The 19,181-nt window shown below is 41.5% G+C and overlaps 1 long non-coding RNA gene across 2 annotated transcripts; it reads right to left on the reverse strand.

The window, feature by feature from the left end:
- Nucleotides 1-985: 985 nt before the first annotated feature.
- LOC139701752 (uncharacterized) lies at nucleotides 986-15,322 on the reverse strand. 2 transcript variants are annotated; one of them, XR_011704264.1, is made up of 4 exons: nucleotides 15,237-15,322; nucleotides 14,213-14,353; nucleotides 3,370-3,568; nucleotides 986-1,283 (listed from the first exon to the last, which is right to left on the reverse strand). It is a non-coding gene; the product is annotated as an uncharacterized lncRNA (long non-coding RNA). The 2 variants fall into 2 exon arrangements; XR_011704263.1 differs by lacking the exon at nucleotides 986-1,283 and having other exon boundaries at nucleotides 2,132-3,568.
- Between the last annotated feature and the right edge of the window lie 3,859 nt (nucleotides 15,323-19,181).

Genomic DNA, 19,181 nt, shown 5'->3' on the forward strand with positions numbered 1-19,181 from the left:
GATGAGAGAGGGCATCCCTGTCTTGTTCCAGATTTTAGAGAGAATGCCTTCAGTTTTTCTCCATTTAGAAATGATGCTGGCCTGAGGCTTAGCATAGATAATCTTAACAGTTCCCAATATCAATAGGACATCATCTATGAGCAAGTTTTCATTATTAATACATTTATAGTTAGACTCTATTTCTACAGATGTTGGCTTCAATTATTATTTAAAATATAGTCATTAGTTTCATAAAAGGCATGCCATTTCTGGTGGCATATGGAAAACCGAGGGTCAGGCATAGGACATTATATTAAGGGGGAAAGGAGTGACAGTATGGGGTTAATCTAACTTAGCAACTTTGGAGAACTCTAATGAATAGACAGGGGTAATTTACAGAAGAATGTATACAAACTCCTATCTGTATTTAGAAAATCACCCTACATATAAATAGTAAAAGTTAGGAGGTTGAAAGTGGGATAGAGGGAGGAAGAAAAAAATAACAAGGAAAGAAAGAAAAAAAAGTGAGTGGGAGAAAGAAAATAAGAAGAAGAAAAAGGGGGGGGGGGAAGTGGGGCATATGCAATTCCTCTATATTATATTATTCTGGTGATTAAGTTGTTAAAGTCCTATTTCATGCAAAGTTCTTGGTTTCACAAATGTTGAGGTTGTGAGGACCAGAGGTTGAAGAGTAAAGGAGATTGGATGAGAAGAGCAAAAAAATAAAAGAAAGAAAGAAAAGTCTCAGAACTCTGTTTTCTTTTCTTGCAGTAGGTGGAGTTGTCTATTCCTGGCTTGAGTCTCTGTGTTCAGGATGGTGGAGGTAGCCAGTGTGAGAGGGCTTGAGCTTCTACCTGGAGCCTCCTTACTCTTAGTCTCTGAGTTGGAAACCAAGTGCCTGTACAGTTGCTGTTACATATTGATAGTTACGCACCGCCCCCCCCCCCCCACCAAAAAAAAAAAGCTTGTGGGAAAAATTTTGAGTTATCACAGCTGGGGTTGGGGAGTTGGAAACCAGGTACCTGATCAGCCACAGAACCAGGCTGGTAGCCACGCTCACCGATAGATGGGGAGTAAGGTTTTCCAAGATGGATTCCGTCTGTTTCCCGCATAGGGTATTTGGTGAGGTGGGGGATACTGGGGTGACCTTGTGCTTTGTCCAGAGCTAGGTCTGGTGACCCGCAAGCAAAGCCTCTGTGTTCTGCACCAAGCACCACGCGGCTCCACCTTCCACCTGTGCCGATCGCCGTGCCTTCCATCTCACTTTATACTTCTTGTATATGCTTTTTTCAGAGAGTAATATTCTGAAAATACAAAATTATTATAACTTGTAGTTAATAACCATTTTCATTTCTTAAGAAATTTTTTGCTATGTGTCAGAAGAATAATATATTGAAATAAATTTTGAATTCATTTTTTTTGGCCAAATTCTTATTATAGAAACAAGATTTGCTCTATTGAGAAATAATGTCCAACCAATTAATGACTATGATATTTTGTTATTAGAAACCTAAAAATTATTATGATACATTCATTGGAAGACTAAGAATTGAAAAGGAGTAAATACAAGACTAAGTTGTACATTATTTATTATGCTACAAATGTCTTAATATCATGAACTTTTAAAGCATAAAGATGAAGATGGACAAATATGCATATAATACTTCTATACACACTAATAATGCCTGCTAATGAAAATGAAGCCATTTAGAAAAGACCTGTCTTTTCATTATGCTAACTATACTGATATATGCAAATGCTTAATTTGTAAACACATTTTCCTGGTATTGTGCATTTAATTTTTATTACATAATGGTAAAAATGCATAACTAATTATTCTTTAATGGTGATTAAAATAAGAGAACATATCACAAATAAGAAATATTAAAGAAATCTTTAACAGGGTTTGTTCTATAGACAGTGTGTTTGTTTCATTGATATTTTGAATTTAAGCTTGGTAACACTGAAATGGAGCAAGATATCAAACAAGAATATAGACATTATAAATTAACTGATACTATTTTATCCCATGAAAACACTTTCTAGTTTTCATAAACATGTAGTCTATCAATTAAAAAAATTGAATGACTGCTTACAAAATTCCAATTTGTAGATAGTTTAAGCAAATATACATTCTTTTAAGTGTGTAATTTTTTATATACTGTGGAAAATTGAAAATTTTCTAACTCCTTCATTCAAACTCAGGGACTAACAGTTTCAAGGACAATGCCCAATTTCAAGTTTGAAAATTTGAAAATCTTGTCTTCCTTGTAGTTATCAAAAATGGTTTATATTTACAGTCAGTTTATATTTACAGAAACAATGCTAATTAATATATTTCAAATGGGTAGTTTTCAACTACAATTAACTGCATTAAATATATTAACAAATAACAGAATTATCAAAGATTAGTAACCCATAAAATCTTGAACAACTGTGAGTCCTGCTCCATGAGTCAGAAAAAAAAAATAGTTCTATTCTTTAATACCCCTTTAAATTTGTTCCATGCCATAAAAATCCTTCAATGACTAGGTTTTTAGATGCTCAGACTCTATAGGATTCTGCAGACAAGTCCAGGCAACAGTAGGCATTTATTCATTTTCTACAGTCTACAGATTCCTAAATGCATGACATTCATTATCATTACATGTATAAATAAAAAGACATATGTATGGTATATATCATTCCTTATCTAAAAAAATAAAAATCTGCAATATTCCAAAATCAAAACATTGGAGACGCATTGTGATGCTACAAGTAGAAAATTACACATCTGACCTCCAAGTATGGTCACAGTCAGAATACAGGTGCACTAAATATATTGCATATAATACTAACTTCAGGATATGTGTAAAGGTGTGTGTAAAGTACTCATGCATTTCTTGTTTAGAATTGAGTTTCATTCCCAAGGTAACTTATGTAATTGAAAACATTTCAAAATCTGAGAATTTGAAACCCTTCTCCCAAACATTTCAGCACAGACATTGAATCTATTCAATCATTCAATCTAAGTGCATGGGGTGTAGGTGGATGGGTTTGTGTATGTGTTCCATGAAATCCAGTATTTAATTACTCCCACTGGAAAATTTACTCAGATATATAATCTGCCATAACCCTAATAAAATTTCTAGTTGATCAAATGAAACATTTCTTCCTTTTTGTTTGTTTCCTCTAGAAATTGCTGCTAAAATTATTACAGATTACAAAGGAAAACATTTATATTTTAAATGCTAAAACTAAACAATAAAGTTTTGCTATAATAATAAATGTCTTACTAAGTGGTATAAATAACAAGGATCTACTGGCAAATTATAGATGGGTAACTGCAAAATTTTGGAGCACATATTTAAAGAAATAAATGCCAACGATCATGTGATGCTTCAGTACTACCCAGTCGGAGAGCTGCAAAATGTTCTTTTAAGGTTCCTGTGGTGATTTTGAGCCTCTGTTGCATCATGAGGGGGAGGTTTGGGCTGGATCCACTCATTGTTCTTCTTACTTGGGAAGATCTTCTTCCTCAGTACAAAGTCATACTTGACTCAAGGATTCAGGGAATAAAAGATATTTGCGTCATGGGGAATCTTCAGCTCTGGGGAGAGAGGAGAATACAGGTATTAGGTGGCTTTCAACAGATGCACCACAGGACACTCCCAACATCTGAGAGCCTCTGTCAGGAAAGGCATGATCCACAGACCTGCGAGTTCACCAATTCAGCTCCAATACCTACAAAGATGTCCTCAATAGTTCTTCCTGAGGAAAAAATGACTTCAACAGACATAATATCTGTTGCTTTGGCAGAACATTTCAGTTCCTCTTGTATCTGCCATAGGACACTGCAAGGGTTTGCATCCAGAATCTCCTGCAAAAGGCTCAAATGTTGAGTGACTGGTCCCCAATTCAGCAATGATCATAGGTCAGTTTTGGGGGAAGCATTCGATGGTGAGTGCTCTGATGTTATCATGAAATACTCATTCAAGATGAATACAATACTGGGAGGTGGTATGAACTGCAGCTAGTTTGGGCATGGTTGAAGAAAGACCTGCACAGAAGAGGGCCTTTGGTAGGTGTATATTTTCCCAGTTGGCTCCCCTTAATCTTCATTCTCCTAGTAGTATTCCTCATCCTCCTATCTTTCTTTCCCTCCCTCTATCACCCTCATTCTCTCTCTCCTAATCTATGCCCTGATTGGCAAGAGGCTGAGTAACTTTCCACTGCCATACACTTATGTCATTATAGACAGACTCAGTGCATAATCAAATGGAGAGCAATGAGACCCAGAGCCAAAATACATGATTTCTTTTCTAAGTTATTTTCCTCAAGTATTGTCACAGTGAGAAAAGGCTAACCAATACACATACCACATTTAGCCATGCTCCTGCCATTGGTGGTGCCTGCCTCCATGGGTCCAGGCTTCCTAGAATGGATGCCACATCACAAATGCTACCCTACTGAGAACAATGGTTCCAAAGACCAGGGGAGTAACTGCTTTACTTCAGCATTTTGCTATGGCCCAGGGATGCCACAACCCCCAGTGGGTTTCAGACACTCAGCTAGTCCTTCCTCTGAACACCTGTTTCCTGCAGCCTTCCTCTGGCCTACAGCCTGTTCTCAGTCAATGCTGGGCTGGATGTGTGTATCTCTGCTATGATTTCCTTAGCCTACCAAGGCTTCAGCCTTCCTCTTCTGTAAGACTCTACTAACCTAACAAACTTAGTAGATTAATATATGAGATAAGTTACCCTAGAATTCCTAGGGGTGGAGTGTTTCAGTGCAGACAGGTTGGGATCATGGCTGCTATGGATGTTTTACTCTCAAAAAAGAAAACAGCAATGGTATTATTTATAGATCAGCTCTGTGGTATACATGCTTAGAAATCCCTCAGATTACTTTAGTTAGGGATAATGATCTCACTATTCTGATCACTTATTGGGAAGCAGACTCTGGCACAGAGGACTTGGGAATTTGTCCAAAGATAGACTATTCAGGCTGTTGCCCAGCCTGTACTTTTTAAAAATTTATTCCTGGTTTTGCTTGCTGGAACACTGACAATACTCCACACAGGCTGTGGTTTTAATGTCATACACAATGCTTTAAATATTGTGCTTCAGGCCAGAAAAGTATCAATTTCATCCTTAGTCCCTGTGTTCCCATCTTCCTCTAAAACCATTCCTATCAGTGAGCTATGGAGCCATCCTGACCCTGAGAGGAAGCTTTCCTCCTTACTCCTCACTGATACCAGCATGGAATGCCTGTTCAGGTCCAGGGAAAAACACATGGTGGGGGTTGCATTAGCCACTGGGGAAGATAATAGAACCTGTAAACCGTTTTTCCAGCCTCAGTGCAGGTTTTCCTGTGCACAACGCCCACCACACCCTGTTTGAGTGTTCTTCTAGGTCAGATACTACTATTTTGAACTACAATTTGTCCTGAGTCCACTTCCAGACCATTGCTCCCTGCCATCCTATTGTCCCACTTACTCATGGTCTTCTGAATTCTCCTCCTTTAGCAAGTGTTGGTCCAGAGTCCTGCATATGATTACAGAAGCCCTATCATGGCAGGTCCTGGATCAACATAGGATACAGGCCTTCAGGAAATGGGCCTACCCGAAGGACAGTGGCTACCTGAAGGACAGTGGTCAGGTCATTTGAGTCACCTCAGCTCTAAATAAAAGGATACCATGTCATCACTCTAGTGCCTGAGGGTGGTCTCCTGGTAATCTCGTGGGGTCTTCTGATGGGCTGCGAGCCCAGTTCTCATACAACACTGTGCTTGTAGCTTCCATTGCCTTGTTTGTGTAGAGTCACATTCCACTCAGAATAAAAGGACCACACAGCCTATGTACAGACACACTCTTCTCCCACCAAGATGGGAGGAATAGACCGTGTCCTCCTATATATCCCTAGTCTACTCTGAGATGCAGGCTGCATTTGTGTGTAGCCCAGGCAGAAGCCCTAGAGGCTTTGATCCTGATTCCCAGGACAAAAACAGACTCAAGGACAAGATCGTGTGTGTGAGTGCTCAATGATAGCCATGAGAGCACCTGGCCTCCTGAGGCTCAGTGCTGACTGGGGTGTATTGGAGCACCTCATTCAGCAAGGGTGATCATTAAAAATGGGATCCTAGAGGTTTAGTTTACACCATATCCATATAAATTCTGCAGAGACCCTCCCAGTTCCTTATTCAAGGGACACAAAGAACCTCATACCAATGTCCTCCATGTGCACCTGCATTCTCCATCCAATACAGTAGATGGGCCTAGGTCCTTTCCTATTCTCATCTCCCACCAATACCTGCCCCTGGACTTCTGGCCTGCCTGCTACCACCAAACACAGACTCCCCCAGATATGGGGGTAGACATACTGGTGCTCTCCCTCCTCTCAGGTCTATCCCTTAACACTGACCTCTTTCTTCCTTGTTTCCATCTATGCTTCCTGACCATTCAGGAGCTCCAATTCTAAAGGGCATGGATAGTCCATGGCATTTGATATGTGTTTGCTCCCTGCCCTGGGTTAAGCATAAGGAGACATCCCTTCTACTGGTCTTATCAGGACACTCTTACAGTTTTTTCTGCTTTGCTCTTCTAAGCTAATATGAACCAAGAATCTGTCTCCCAAATGCTTGTTTTAGAGGGCCTTGAGGATCTGCTAGTAGTGACTCCTAGGACACTAGGCTTCATGAAGCATTTATTGTCCATAAACCTGTGTCCTCCTTTTGGAGAAAAGGTTCTCCTCCAGGCTGTGGTGATGCTGTCTGTAATTGCAGAGGATACTTCAAGAACTGTGGGGGATGGCAACATCAGCAAACCCAGAAACTGTAAGCCACCCCAGCCTGTCAGTTTGCTCTGTAGGGCTTCTAGAACATATAGGAATCTGAGGTTTCTTCCCTCCTTTTGTGGATGTACAGTAGTACCAGAAAAAAAGAGCCAATAAGATCAGTGTTTACCCTCCTTCCTTGATCTTGGCCACTTGCTGGTGGATCATTTTCCCAGGATGAAGTAATGGTTGACTGGAGAGTTTATGGCACATACGATGTTTCCATTGTCAGGGATCCCATTGTGGGGAGGGAGTGGCAGAAAGGTGGTAGTTGACATTCAAGTAGTACACCACAGGACACACTCAACATCTGAGAGCCTCTGCCATGTCAGGCCATCCACAGCCCGTAGAGCCCTCCAATCCAGCTATAGTACTATCAAAGACTTCCTCCATGGGTCTTCCTTGAGGAAAGACTGCGCACAAGAACTAACACCTTTCAAAGAAAACGCCCCTTGAACACCAGAATGACTCAGTTCAGGTTGGACCTGCCAAAGAACTACTGCTAGTGTTTGTGTCAGAATTTGCCCCCAGTGGCCCATGTGCTGAACCTTTCTTCACAATGCAGGAATATTGAAACAAGTGCTTTCAGGAAATTGTTTGATGGTGAGTACCTTGACCTAATCAGTGGATTAATCCATTTATAGATGAATACACTCCTAGAAGGTGATAAAAATTGGAAGTATGTTGGGCATGGATGGAGGATGACCTGAGCAGGGGTATGCCCTCAGGAACAGAAATGTTTTCATGTCTTCCTCTTCCTCCTCATCATTATCCCTCTGATTTGTATTCTTATTCCAGTTATAATTAAACCTACTCTTGTGCTTTTTGTATTCCTTTCTCTTGTTTGCCTCCTTCCCCTCCTCATCCCCCTCTTTTTTCACATCAGTGTGATTCCATTTGTAGCCCATTTTTTCCCTTCTTAGTCAGAGATCATCTTTATCAGTGACCATGGTGCATGCTGCTGCTTGAAGGAGGCTTTCTTCTTTGACCATTATAGATGTCAGCTTTGCAATGAGTGACTGATGCAGGGGAGGACACATGTTAGGGAGGTCCAGCAGCCCCTGGGACAGCACAGAGCACCTGCATATTTTAGGCCCACTTTAGTGCAGTTTCCTTTGTGCACAAGACCCACCACACACTCTGGCTGTTTTTTTCTAGGCCAAGGCACTCTTTCTTTCTTTTTTGGGGATGCAAATTGTCTGGAGCCTGCTGGTTGATCATTTCTCCCCACCATCTCGTTGTCCCACTTATTCTGATGCTCTGAGATGATTTATGGGAGCTCAAATTTTCCAAATATTCCTTTTTAAGCAGTGTTGGTCCAAATCCTGAATATCATAGCAGGAACCCTATCCTGGAAGGTCACCTGGATCAGCATGAAAAACAGGTCATCAGGGTATGTGGCCTGGAGGTTATGCCCAGACAACAGTGGTCAGGGACATTCAGGAGACACCTCAGCTGTGAACACAAAGGCACCTCTTGTTATCCTGCCACCTAAGGCTGGGCTCCCTGTAATCATATTGGTTCTTCCCATGGGCTACTACCCCAATCCTCATACAATAGTCTGCCTGTAATTGCCATTGTCCTATCTGGAGCCACTTTTCACTCAAGGTAAAAGGACTCAAGAGTCTGTGCACAGATACCTCCTATTCCCACTGAGATCAGAGTAATAGACCAGTGACCCACTATATGCCAGTTCTACTCTAGGATGCAGGCTGATTCTTTACTTGGCACAGGCAGAAATGTTGCAGGCTTTGGTCCTTACAGCCAGGGCAAAAAACAAACTGAGGAACAAGACCATGCAGGTGAGAGACTAGAGGCTCAGTGGTGGCTGGGGTGTAATGGGATACCTGAACCAGCAGGGGGAGAACTGAACATGTCTCCTCTGCATCTGGACACCTGAAATATTAGGGTGTATACTCCACATCCATATAAATTCTACAAAGAGACTTTCTCAGCTACCCATTCAAGGGATATGCAGACTCACACTCCTGGCTTCCTGAATGGCTCGTAGGTGTCTGTGGCCCATACAGTGCAGCCTGCACCCTAGATATTTCTCTGACCTCATCTGTCTCCAGCATGTGCTCTTACACTTGTGGCTGGCAAACCCCACAGCATGCAGGCCCACTCACAGCTGGAGCTGGGCATACGGGTGCTCTCCCTCCTCTCAGGTCAAGTCCTAAACACAGACCTCTCCCTTCTTTATTCCCTCCTAACCTTCCAGAAGCTCCAATTCAAGATGGCAGGACTAGTCCATGGTGTTGGATGTTTTCTGCCTTTTCCAGTGTGGTCACCTGTGAGAAACCCCTGCTGTCAGGCTCACCAGGATTATCTCGTATTCCATCATAATCTGCTCTTCTAGGTTGATGTAAACCATGCAGCTGTCTCCCAGCTGCTTGTTGTAGATGGGCAGTGAGGTACTGCTAGTGGAGATACCTGCAATACTGGACACTGTTGCTTTTGGTGGCCATGGGAAAAGGCCTGGACAATTCTGAAGAGGTGTTGCTCAAAGATGCAGTGGAGCTGGACGTCATTGCCGAGGACTCTGAATTCGACTTCAAGAACTGTGGAGATGGCAACATCAGCAGAATCCCCAAAACTTCAGGTTCACAGCACTCTCTATGGGGCTTCTGGAAACTATACCCAGACTTTGAGTTATCTTGGCTCTTTAGATTAGCCAAGGATGCAATCAGAGACAACATTGTCCCCTCAGTCTACCACCAAATAGGAAACCTTACTTTTGCACAGGGCCTGCTTCTAAGCTCCTTTATCCCTCAAAATACTGCCTCTACTCTGGTTGCCTTGCCTGCCTCTGCCTGCTTCTTCCTCTATGTTGTACAAATGCACACCTGCCTCACTGACATACAGAGCACGATCATTTTACTGCCCATGATGCTGTTCTAACTTCCCACTCTGCCCTGTTCAGAGCTCATAGACATATCTTTTCCTTTTGGAACTCATCACCACCCAGAAGTCAGCATCACTCACTGCAGTGGTGAAATGGAGTTGAGACAGGAACATGGGCTCTACAGCAGGAAACAGCAGATCTAGGCAGCAGACACCAGAAGGAAGTTCAACCACCAAGCCCAGGCATGCAAAGACATTTCATCCATTAGCAGGAAGCTCTCTGCCCTCAGGTCTGGAGGGAATGTTAACACATTCCCTTTCTCAGCCCTTTCTCTGTGGCACAAGTCAAGGCTGGCAAGGCTCTACTGACAGAACTGGTAATGGGATGGACTTCAGCTCTAGAGTTGGGGACAGAGCTAAATTCAGCAGTGGAGCAAGAGCTGCCTGGAACTCCAAAGCTGACACTAAAGCCAGCTCTAGAACTGCCTCTTGCTTCCAAACACATACTGGGTTGAACACAAGCTCTGGATCTGATGCTGGTGCTGCCACTTGACTGGGCACCAGAGCACCTCCTGGAGAAGGCTGTAGCTCTGCAGGTGCTTTAAGAGCTTGTTCTGGAACTGAGGCTGCAGCTAGAGGAGAAATGATTCCAACATGACTGCCTTGCCCTGAGCTTTGCTAAAACAGTCAATACTCTATCTGCCCAGAAGTTTTTAGCCCCAAAGCCCACACAGGATCTCTTCTCAGACCAACAACATTGCCTGAGTGGTAAAAGGCTTATCATTATTCCCAGTGCAACATTAGACTTATAGACTCCATCCAGTGGGACCAAAACATGACCTTTTTCATTTACACTTGTGTACCCTCCTTACCCTTGTATACCCACCCCAGTCCTCCTCTTCCTGCTGCACTTCACATCCTCAAGCTGGGCCTGCAGGTAGTGAGCACAGTGCTCCAGGTTCAAGCCACTCATGTGTAGCTGCACAAAAGGCAACAGCAGCTGGAGACTTATGAAAATCCTCTAGGTCAATCTGGGTGCCCAGGCTGAAAGGCATGGCACTGTGGGCAGGCAGAAGCCTGGACTCTGTTTCCCATAGCTCCTGTTTAATTTCCTGTCTCCACAATACAGTCCACCCCAGCCAAGTCTCACTGGCTGTACAGGCTGTGACAGGGCAGGTCTCTAGACAAAGAACCAGCATCAGTCCCAGATCCATGGTGTGTCCAGCTCTCCCTTCCTGCAGGGAAGCCTTACACTCTTCTTTCTGTTTGATACATGTTCTCCAATCTGGAATGCAACCTATGGGAGAATAGTCCTCCTGTCCATCCAGGAGGTCCAAGAAGCAGGATATAAATTTAACACCCATAAACCAATTGAATTCTTACACACCAATGATTAATTGGCTGACAGAAAAAGTAGGAAATCTATGCCATTCACAACAGCCTCAAAAAAATGAAAAACTTGGGAGTCTAACAAATAAGGTGAAAGACCTCTATAATTAAAACTACAGAAAACTAAAGAAAGAAATTAAAGAGGACCTTAGAAGATGAAAAGATCTCCCATGTTCTTGGATAGGCATAATCAATATTGTCAAAATGGCCAAACTACCAAAAGTGTTATACAGATTTAATGCAATTCCTACAAAGATTCCAATTATGTTCTTCATAGAAATAGAAAAGGTAGCCATTACTTTCATTTTGGAAAAAAGGAGTCCCAGAATAGCTAAAGCAATACTTTGTGAGAAAAGTGAAGCAGGAGGCATCACAATACCAGATCTTAAATTATACCACAGAGCTATCATAATAAAAATGACATGGTATTGGCACAAAAAAACACACATTAAGACCAATGGAACAAAATTAAACACAGACAAACACACATAAATACAGTTATCTCATACTAGACAAAGGCACCATAAGCAAACATTGGAGAAAAGATAGCCTCTTCAACAAGTGATGCTGGGAAAACTGGAAATCAATATGCAGCAGAATGAAGGTGAGACCCCTGAACAAAACTCAACTTAAAGTGGATCAAGGACTTAGGTATTAGACCAGACACTGTGCCTACTAGAAGAAAACATAGACCCAATGCTCCTAGGAGCCTAGGAACCAACTTCCTCAGCAGGACTCCTAAAGCACAAGAAGTAAAATCAAGAATCAATAAGTTGGATGGTATCAAACTAAAAAGCTTCTGCACACCAAAGGAAACAATCAAGAACATGGAGCCACCTGCACCTCAGACAGAGCACTAATCTCCAGGATATACAAAGAACTCAAAAATCTTAACACACACAAAAAAATAAAAATAAATGGGCAAAGGAACTGAGCAGACACTCTGCAGAAGAAGAAATAAATATTCAACACTCTAGCAATTAGAGAAATAACAATGAAAATGATACTGAGATTCCATCTCACTCCAGTCAGAATATCCACTATCAAGAATACAAGTAACAATAAATATTGGAAAGGATATGGGGAAAAAGGTTTACTGATCCATTGCTGGTGGACCACAAATTGGTGCAATCACTATGGAAAGTAGTATGGAGATTCTCCAGAAAACTTGGAATTGAATCACCATTTGACCCAATTATCTCACTCCTTAGTGTATATCCAAAGGACTTAAACATATTACAGCCACATCAGTGTTTATAACAGCTCAATTCACAGTAGCTAAGTTATGGAACCAACCTAGGTACCCTTCAACAGATGAATGGATAAAGAAAGTGTGGTATATATAAACAATGGAATACTAATCAGCCATACAGAAGAATAAAATTATGGCCTTTGCCCAAAAATGGATGAAACTGGAGACTATCATGCTGAGCAAAATAAGCCAATCCCAAAAACCAAAGACAGAATGCTCTTTGTGATATTTGGATGCTAACACACAATAAGGTGGGGTGGGGGAGATGTAAGAAAAGAAGTTCATTGGATTAAACAGAGGGGAATGAAGAGAAGGAAGGGTGAATGGGTATACGAAAGATAGTAGAAGGAATTAGACATAATTTTCCTATGTTCAAATGTGAATACATGACCAGTGTACCTCCACATCATGTTCAACCATAAGAATTGGATCCAACTTATAAGTTATATTCCATGTACGTGTAACATGTCAAAATACATTCTACTATCATGTATATCTAAAAAGAACAATTTTTTTTTAAAAATAAACTCAAATAGGCTGTTGATTGCCTCCTTCATCTCCTAGTCTGTACATCCTACTCAGGCAGTGGTTAATTAAATGCAACTCTCCCCAGGAAGAGATCATCTCCTCCCAGTTGCATCATGGGTAATGACAAGGATGAACAGTTTGGCAGTTTCTTCAACAGTCAAACATATACCCACCGTAGAATCCAGCAAATCTTACCCTTAGCTATTTATCCTACAGAATTCAGAACTTATCTTCACACAAAAACTTGTACATGAATGCTTAGCCGGATCTCTTCATAATCACCCCAAACTAGAAACAAACCCAAAAGTCTTACTATTGTTGAATGAACCAATTGTGATAATCCATACAATAAATACTAACTACTCAGCAATAAGAAAAAAAAATTATTGATAAAGGCAACAGTTTGGATGGATCTTAAAGGCATTATGTCAAGGAAAAAAATCCAGTCTCAAATTGATATTTGGATACTAATACACAATAAGGCAGGGTGAGGGAGGTGTAAGAGAAGAAGTCTGTGTCCATTTATATGAGGTTCCCAAGAGTTCCAAACTATAGTGATGAAGAAGAGATCATGCATGCTAAGATTAGGCATGGGACAGGTGTGTGGCTATAGCAGAGTAGTAATGGAGGAATTTGAGGGCTAACAGAACTTTTTCTGTAACCATATTGTGGTGCTGGTTTCATGAGTCTCAATGTATATTGAAACCCAAAGAACTATAAGCCAAAAGGAATGTCCATTTTACTGTAGGACAATTGAAAAAAAAAAAGGGAGGACTAAACTTTTGATATTAATTATATAAAAGACCAAGAAAGACTGAAGAAATGTTCCAAATAAAGAAACCTGAAGAGACATGACATAAAAACAATACCCAGATACCACACTGGAAGAGAAAAATGACAGAACATCCTTTTTATTAATAGAAAAAACACATCTCTGAAGTTTCAGTTCTAACATTTCTCAAAACCTGGAAAGAAATCACTAGTGCCCTTCAGTTCTGGTCCTTTGATATTTTTCTACATGAATTACTTAATAGATTCAATTAAGTGTCCACGGGTTTCTTGCTAAATGAAGGGCAACTTACAGGTAGAGATAAGATAGGAGAAATTTCACTTTCCATCTTAGGCTTTGAATACAGTCTGCCAAAACATTTATCCACTCTTCTTTTATAGTACTTTCTGTTATAAAAATATTAAAAATTTTTGGTGGCTTTTAGGAGTTAATTTTGTAAATAATTGAGATTTTTTTTTCCTAGTTCTATAGGGAAGGTGTACAATGTGCAGCTTTATAAGCATCTTCTTAGTCTCACTGTTAAGAGATCATTTTTTTTCAAAGTGTAAAACTGTTCTTTCCCAGTTATTTACACTATTACATGAAACAGCAAATCCCAATGCTAACTGACTCACTTACCAAAATGAATTTGACTCACTGATCATCAGTGGACCTGGACTCCTCTGTGGTGGTCTTGGTCCTTCCTTTTTCCTCTTAGCAATTTGTTCTCAGGCTGCCTTCTACTGTAGTGGCAAATTCTGACAGCAGCAATCCGAGCTTCTGTGTTTGTTTAATCACATCAAATGAAAGAAATGTTATCTTTAACTAAACAGAAGTCCCCAACCTCACTGACTGTACACCTTATGGCATCTGTTACCTTTGAACCAACTGCAGCCAAACACTAGGGGTGCTACTGTAGAAGAGGAAGAGTGGATGAGAGAGGGCACCCTAATGTCTCCAGTAGTCATTCTCTTTAAGTTGACATTTTCTTTACCTAATAGAATCGGCTACTATCTATTTGATCCATACCGTGTGCTGCTCTTTGCATCCTTTGGCCACTTCAAACTACAGGGAACTCAGTTATCTTTCCAGGTTACCTTAGTTATGGGATTGTATGGGGAACACTAATGGAAGGTCAGGGTGACAGCAAACTCTTCAGCACTTCAGCAGGAAGGCTGCTTGGGGAACTGGGGGGCCCATCAGGGCACTGCAGCAGCTCCAGGGACTCCAAGGCCAACCTCATGGGGAGCCTGGGAAGCGAGGCTTTCTTTTGGTGTAGTTTCTCTTAGGTGCTTAGTCCCAACACCCTGGGAGAGTCTGTTTTCTACCACATCCCTGTCTGCACGGGGCCACCACTGGGCAGTGCTACCCAGAGAGCCGTGCCTGCTTGAAGGAAGGTCCCACTTCCCGACCTGAGGCTGGGGGTGAGCTCACAACGTAAGGCCAAGAAAGTCCTTGCCGCAGCTGGCTGTCCAGGAGGCCCTCGGAGGCGGTCCCCTCACAGCAAGGGGACCTGGCAGGCCCTTCCCAGGGCCCCTGTCCGCCTGTACAGTAGTCTCATCCCCCTGACTGATGGGCTGCTTCATATGGGAAACCGGGCATGGCGGGGTGGGGGGCGTCCACAGGTCCCATGGCCATGATGTGGCAGCCGCAGGCCTCCCACCTACGGAGACTGTGTCCAGGTGAGGAAGTCAGAACCTGTCCCACTCGAGGTCACCCACTGGGCTGACAGCCCGGCTGGAGGGGCGAGCCCAGGGAACCGCCCCCAGCAGGCAGAGGCGGAAGCGGAAGCGCGACGAGTGGTGGCGGCGGAGGCGTGGGGGGCGGGGCCTATCCGATGGCGCGAACTTTGACCCACAGTGGCGCCTGGGTCCCAGGTGGACGAGCCCGGAAGTTGTGCCCTGGAGGTGGGCTGCGGGTCCGATTTGAAGGTCGTCGCCGAAAGTGACCTGACCAGGAGCGGCGCCAACCCTGTAGCGCCACGACTGGGATCGAGGGTGGGACCGGCAGGACTCTGCTGCGGGTCCCGGTCCCGAGCCCTGGGCGGCCGCCTTCCCAGACTCCGTCCGGGGGCTACCTACTCCCTGAGAGCCCGCTTTGTGCGAGTCCCCACAGCGGCCACCCGCCCCTTTCCTCACAATTCCAGCGTAATACTCGCTACCCCGAGTTACTGCAGACCCCACAGGTTAAGGGCTTGCTCCCAAAGCCAGGACCCACTTGAAATGTCATGTACAAGTTCCAGGCCTTCAATGCTTCCTGGTACCAACTATAACTCCAGAGTTATACTTCCCTCTTTATGTTTAAAAATGTGCTAGAAAGACTCACGGAACCCAGAAAAGCACTTCACTTACTAGTACCAAATTATTACAAATTCTACAATGAAGAATGATCCAAATATTCTCTCCTAGTGTACCGCTTCCCAGAACTTGCACATGGTCACCAACTCAGAAGCTCTCAGAACCCAGTGTTCAGGATTCCATGGGAGATCCACTATGTATGTGTGGTTGGTTGAATCATTGGCCCCTGGTGATTAACTCAATCTTGAGTCCCTCACCCCTTCTCAGAGGTTCTTCATTGGGGATGAAAGTTCCAGTCATCTAATCTAATGGTTTGTCTTTCTGATTACCAGTCACACACTAAAGTATTTGGGGTCCCATCAAGACTTACCTTATTAGCACAAAACGTGCCCCTGATTCCTCTGTCACTCAGGAAGTTGCAAGTCCATCAGGAGCTCTCTGCCAGAAATTGGGGACAAAGTCCAGATACTTATTTTTTTCTTCATATATTTTATTGTTGCATTAGAGTTGTGCATTAGTGTTGGGCATAATGGTGGGATTTGCTGTTAGATATTTGTACATGCAAAATTCTCACAATATAATTTGGCCAATATCTCTCCCCAGCACTTCCCTCTCCCTTCTTTATCCCTCTCCTTGGTCCTTCATCTACTCCCTTTGATTTTCATGCGATTCCCCCACCTTTATTTTTTGTTTTCACCCCTGTGTTATTGGTTCTTTTTAGTTACACATGACAGAATCCATTTTTATATAAATGTACAAGCATGGAATATACCTTATTCTAATTCAGAACTCAGTACTTCTCCTCCCCCCATCTCATGCTCCCTTCCATCTGTTGATCTTTATGCTGTTTACCCATACTGACTTTTTAAAATTAACTTCTTGTGAACGTGCATAATGGTAAGATTCACTGTGGTGTATTCACATTTGTACACAGAAAGAAAGTTGTGTGAAATTCATTCACTGTCTCCACTTCCTATCTCTATCCCTTCCCTTAATTCCATTTTGTTTAATCCACAGAACTTCTACTCCACCACCCCCCTTATTGGGTGTAGTTTGCACATATCAGAGAAAATGTTTGACCTTTGGTTTTGGGGGGGAAGGGGGATTGGCTTGTTTCACTTATCATGATAGTCTCAAGATTCATCCATTTATGGAAAATATAATAAAGTCGTTAATACACCAAACTGTATATATACCACATTTACTTTTTAAATTTGTATTTTAGTTATACATGACAGTAGAATCTACTTTGATATATTTATATGAATGTGGAGTATACTATTCTAATTAGGATATTACATGAATGTACACAATATTGAGATTCAGAGTGGTGTATTCATTTATATACATAAGAAAGTTATATCAGATTTATTCCACTGTCTTTCCTATTCCTATTCCCCCTCCCTTCCTGTCATCCCCTTTGTCTAATCTACTGAAATTCTACTTTCCCCTAACCCCACCTTGTTCTATGTTAGCATGCACATAACAGCAAAACCATCCCACCTTTGGTTTTTAGGGAAAGGCTTATTTTGCTTAACATGATACTCTTAAGATCCACCCATTTACCAGCAAATGTCATAAAGTCATTCTTCTTTATTTCTAACTAATATTCCATTGTGTATATAAACCACATTTTCTTTATACATTCATCTGTTGATGGGCATTTAGTTTGGTTCTGTATCTTAGCTCTTGTGAATTATGCTGCTATAAATATTGATATATCTGCATCACTGCAGTATGATGATTTTAACTCCTTAGGATATATACTGAGGAGTGGAATAACAGAGTCAAGTGGTGGTCCATTCATAGATTTATGAGGTCTCTCCCTACCACTTTCTAAGGAGTTGTACCCTTGCAGTCCCACCAACAATGTATGACTGTACCCTTTCCCCCCACATTCTCACCAATATTTGTTGTTCCTTGTGTTCTTTATAATTGCTGGAGTGAGATGAAATCTAGGTAAAATTTTAATTTGCATTTCTCTAATTGCTAGAGATATTGAAAATTTTTCATATATTTGTAACTGTTCATGTTTCTTCTTTTTTAATATTTATTTTTAAGTTTTACATGGACACAATATCTTATTTTACATTTATGTGATGCTGAGGATCAAACCCATGCTAGGCGAACACTCTACCACTGAGCCAAAACCCCAGCCCTCATGTTTCTTCTTTTAGGAACTGTTTGATTTCTTTTCTCATTTATTGATTGAGTTATTTATTGTTTTTTATCTTAAGTTTTTTGAGTTCTTTATATAGTCTGAAAATTAACATCTGAGGAGCAAGTGGTAAAGATTTTTCTCCCATTCTGTAAACTCTCTCTCTCTCTCTCTTCATGCTCTTATTTCCTTTACTGTGGAGAAGAAGTCTTGATAAGAAAGTCAGTTCTTGAGCTGATATGTTGGAGTGTTGGGCCTACATTTTCTTCTAATAAATTCACAGTTTCTGGTCTAATTCATAGGTCTTTGATCCACTTTGAGTTGTTTTGTACAGGGTGAGAGGGTTAAATTTCATTCTAAGTTCAACTGAGATGAACTTCTATTTGAAATTGATCTTCTCTGTCACATAGATGAAATGCAGTCATTTCCTAAACTCAAAGCAAAACATGCTCTTATCTTTCTTCCATATCTCTGATTTTCTCTCATAATCATTCAACAAGCTAGGGACAAAAACAACCTGAAATCTGGTTTAAAGCCAAAACAGTCTTTCACTGTTTACTCTATCTTGATATTTAAGATAAGCATGACATAGTTCTACTACATATGGACTTCTAGTTTTTACAGAACCATTTGCTGAATAAGCTATCTTTTCTTCAGTGTCTGTTTGGGACATCATTATCTAGTATGAGATTACTGTATTTATGTGGGTTTGTCTCTGTGCTTTCTATTCTATTGCATTTGTCTTCTTGCCTGTTTTGGTGCCAATACCATGCTCTTTTTGTTACTTTATCTCTGTAGTATAATTTAATGTCTGGCATTATGATGCATTCCTCTTTTATTTCTTTGCTAAGGATTGCTTTGGCTATTCTGGGCCTCTTATCTTTCCAAATGAATTTGTGACTGTTTTTTTCCACTTCTATAAATAATGTCATTGGAATTCTGATTGGAATTGCATTGAATCTGTATAGTACTTTTGGTTGTATGGCCATTTTGACAATATTAATTCTGCCTATATAAGAATATGGGAGGTCTTTCCATCTTGTATGTTCTTCTTCAATGTCTTTATTTAGTGTTCTGTAGTTTTCATTGTTAGTTGTTCTTCACCTCATTTGTTAGATTGGTTCCCAAGTATTTCACTTTTGGAGACTACTGT

This window comes from Marmota flaviventris, chromosome 14 (genome assembly GCF_047511675.1).
Source record: "Marmota flaviventris isolate mMarFla1 chromosome 14, mMarFla1.hap1, whole genome shotgun sequence".
Taxonomy (NCBI): domain Eukaryota; kingdom Metazoa; phylum Chordata; class Mammalia; order Rodentia; family Sciuridae; genus Marmota; species Marmota flaviventris.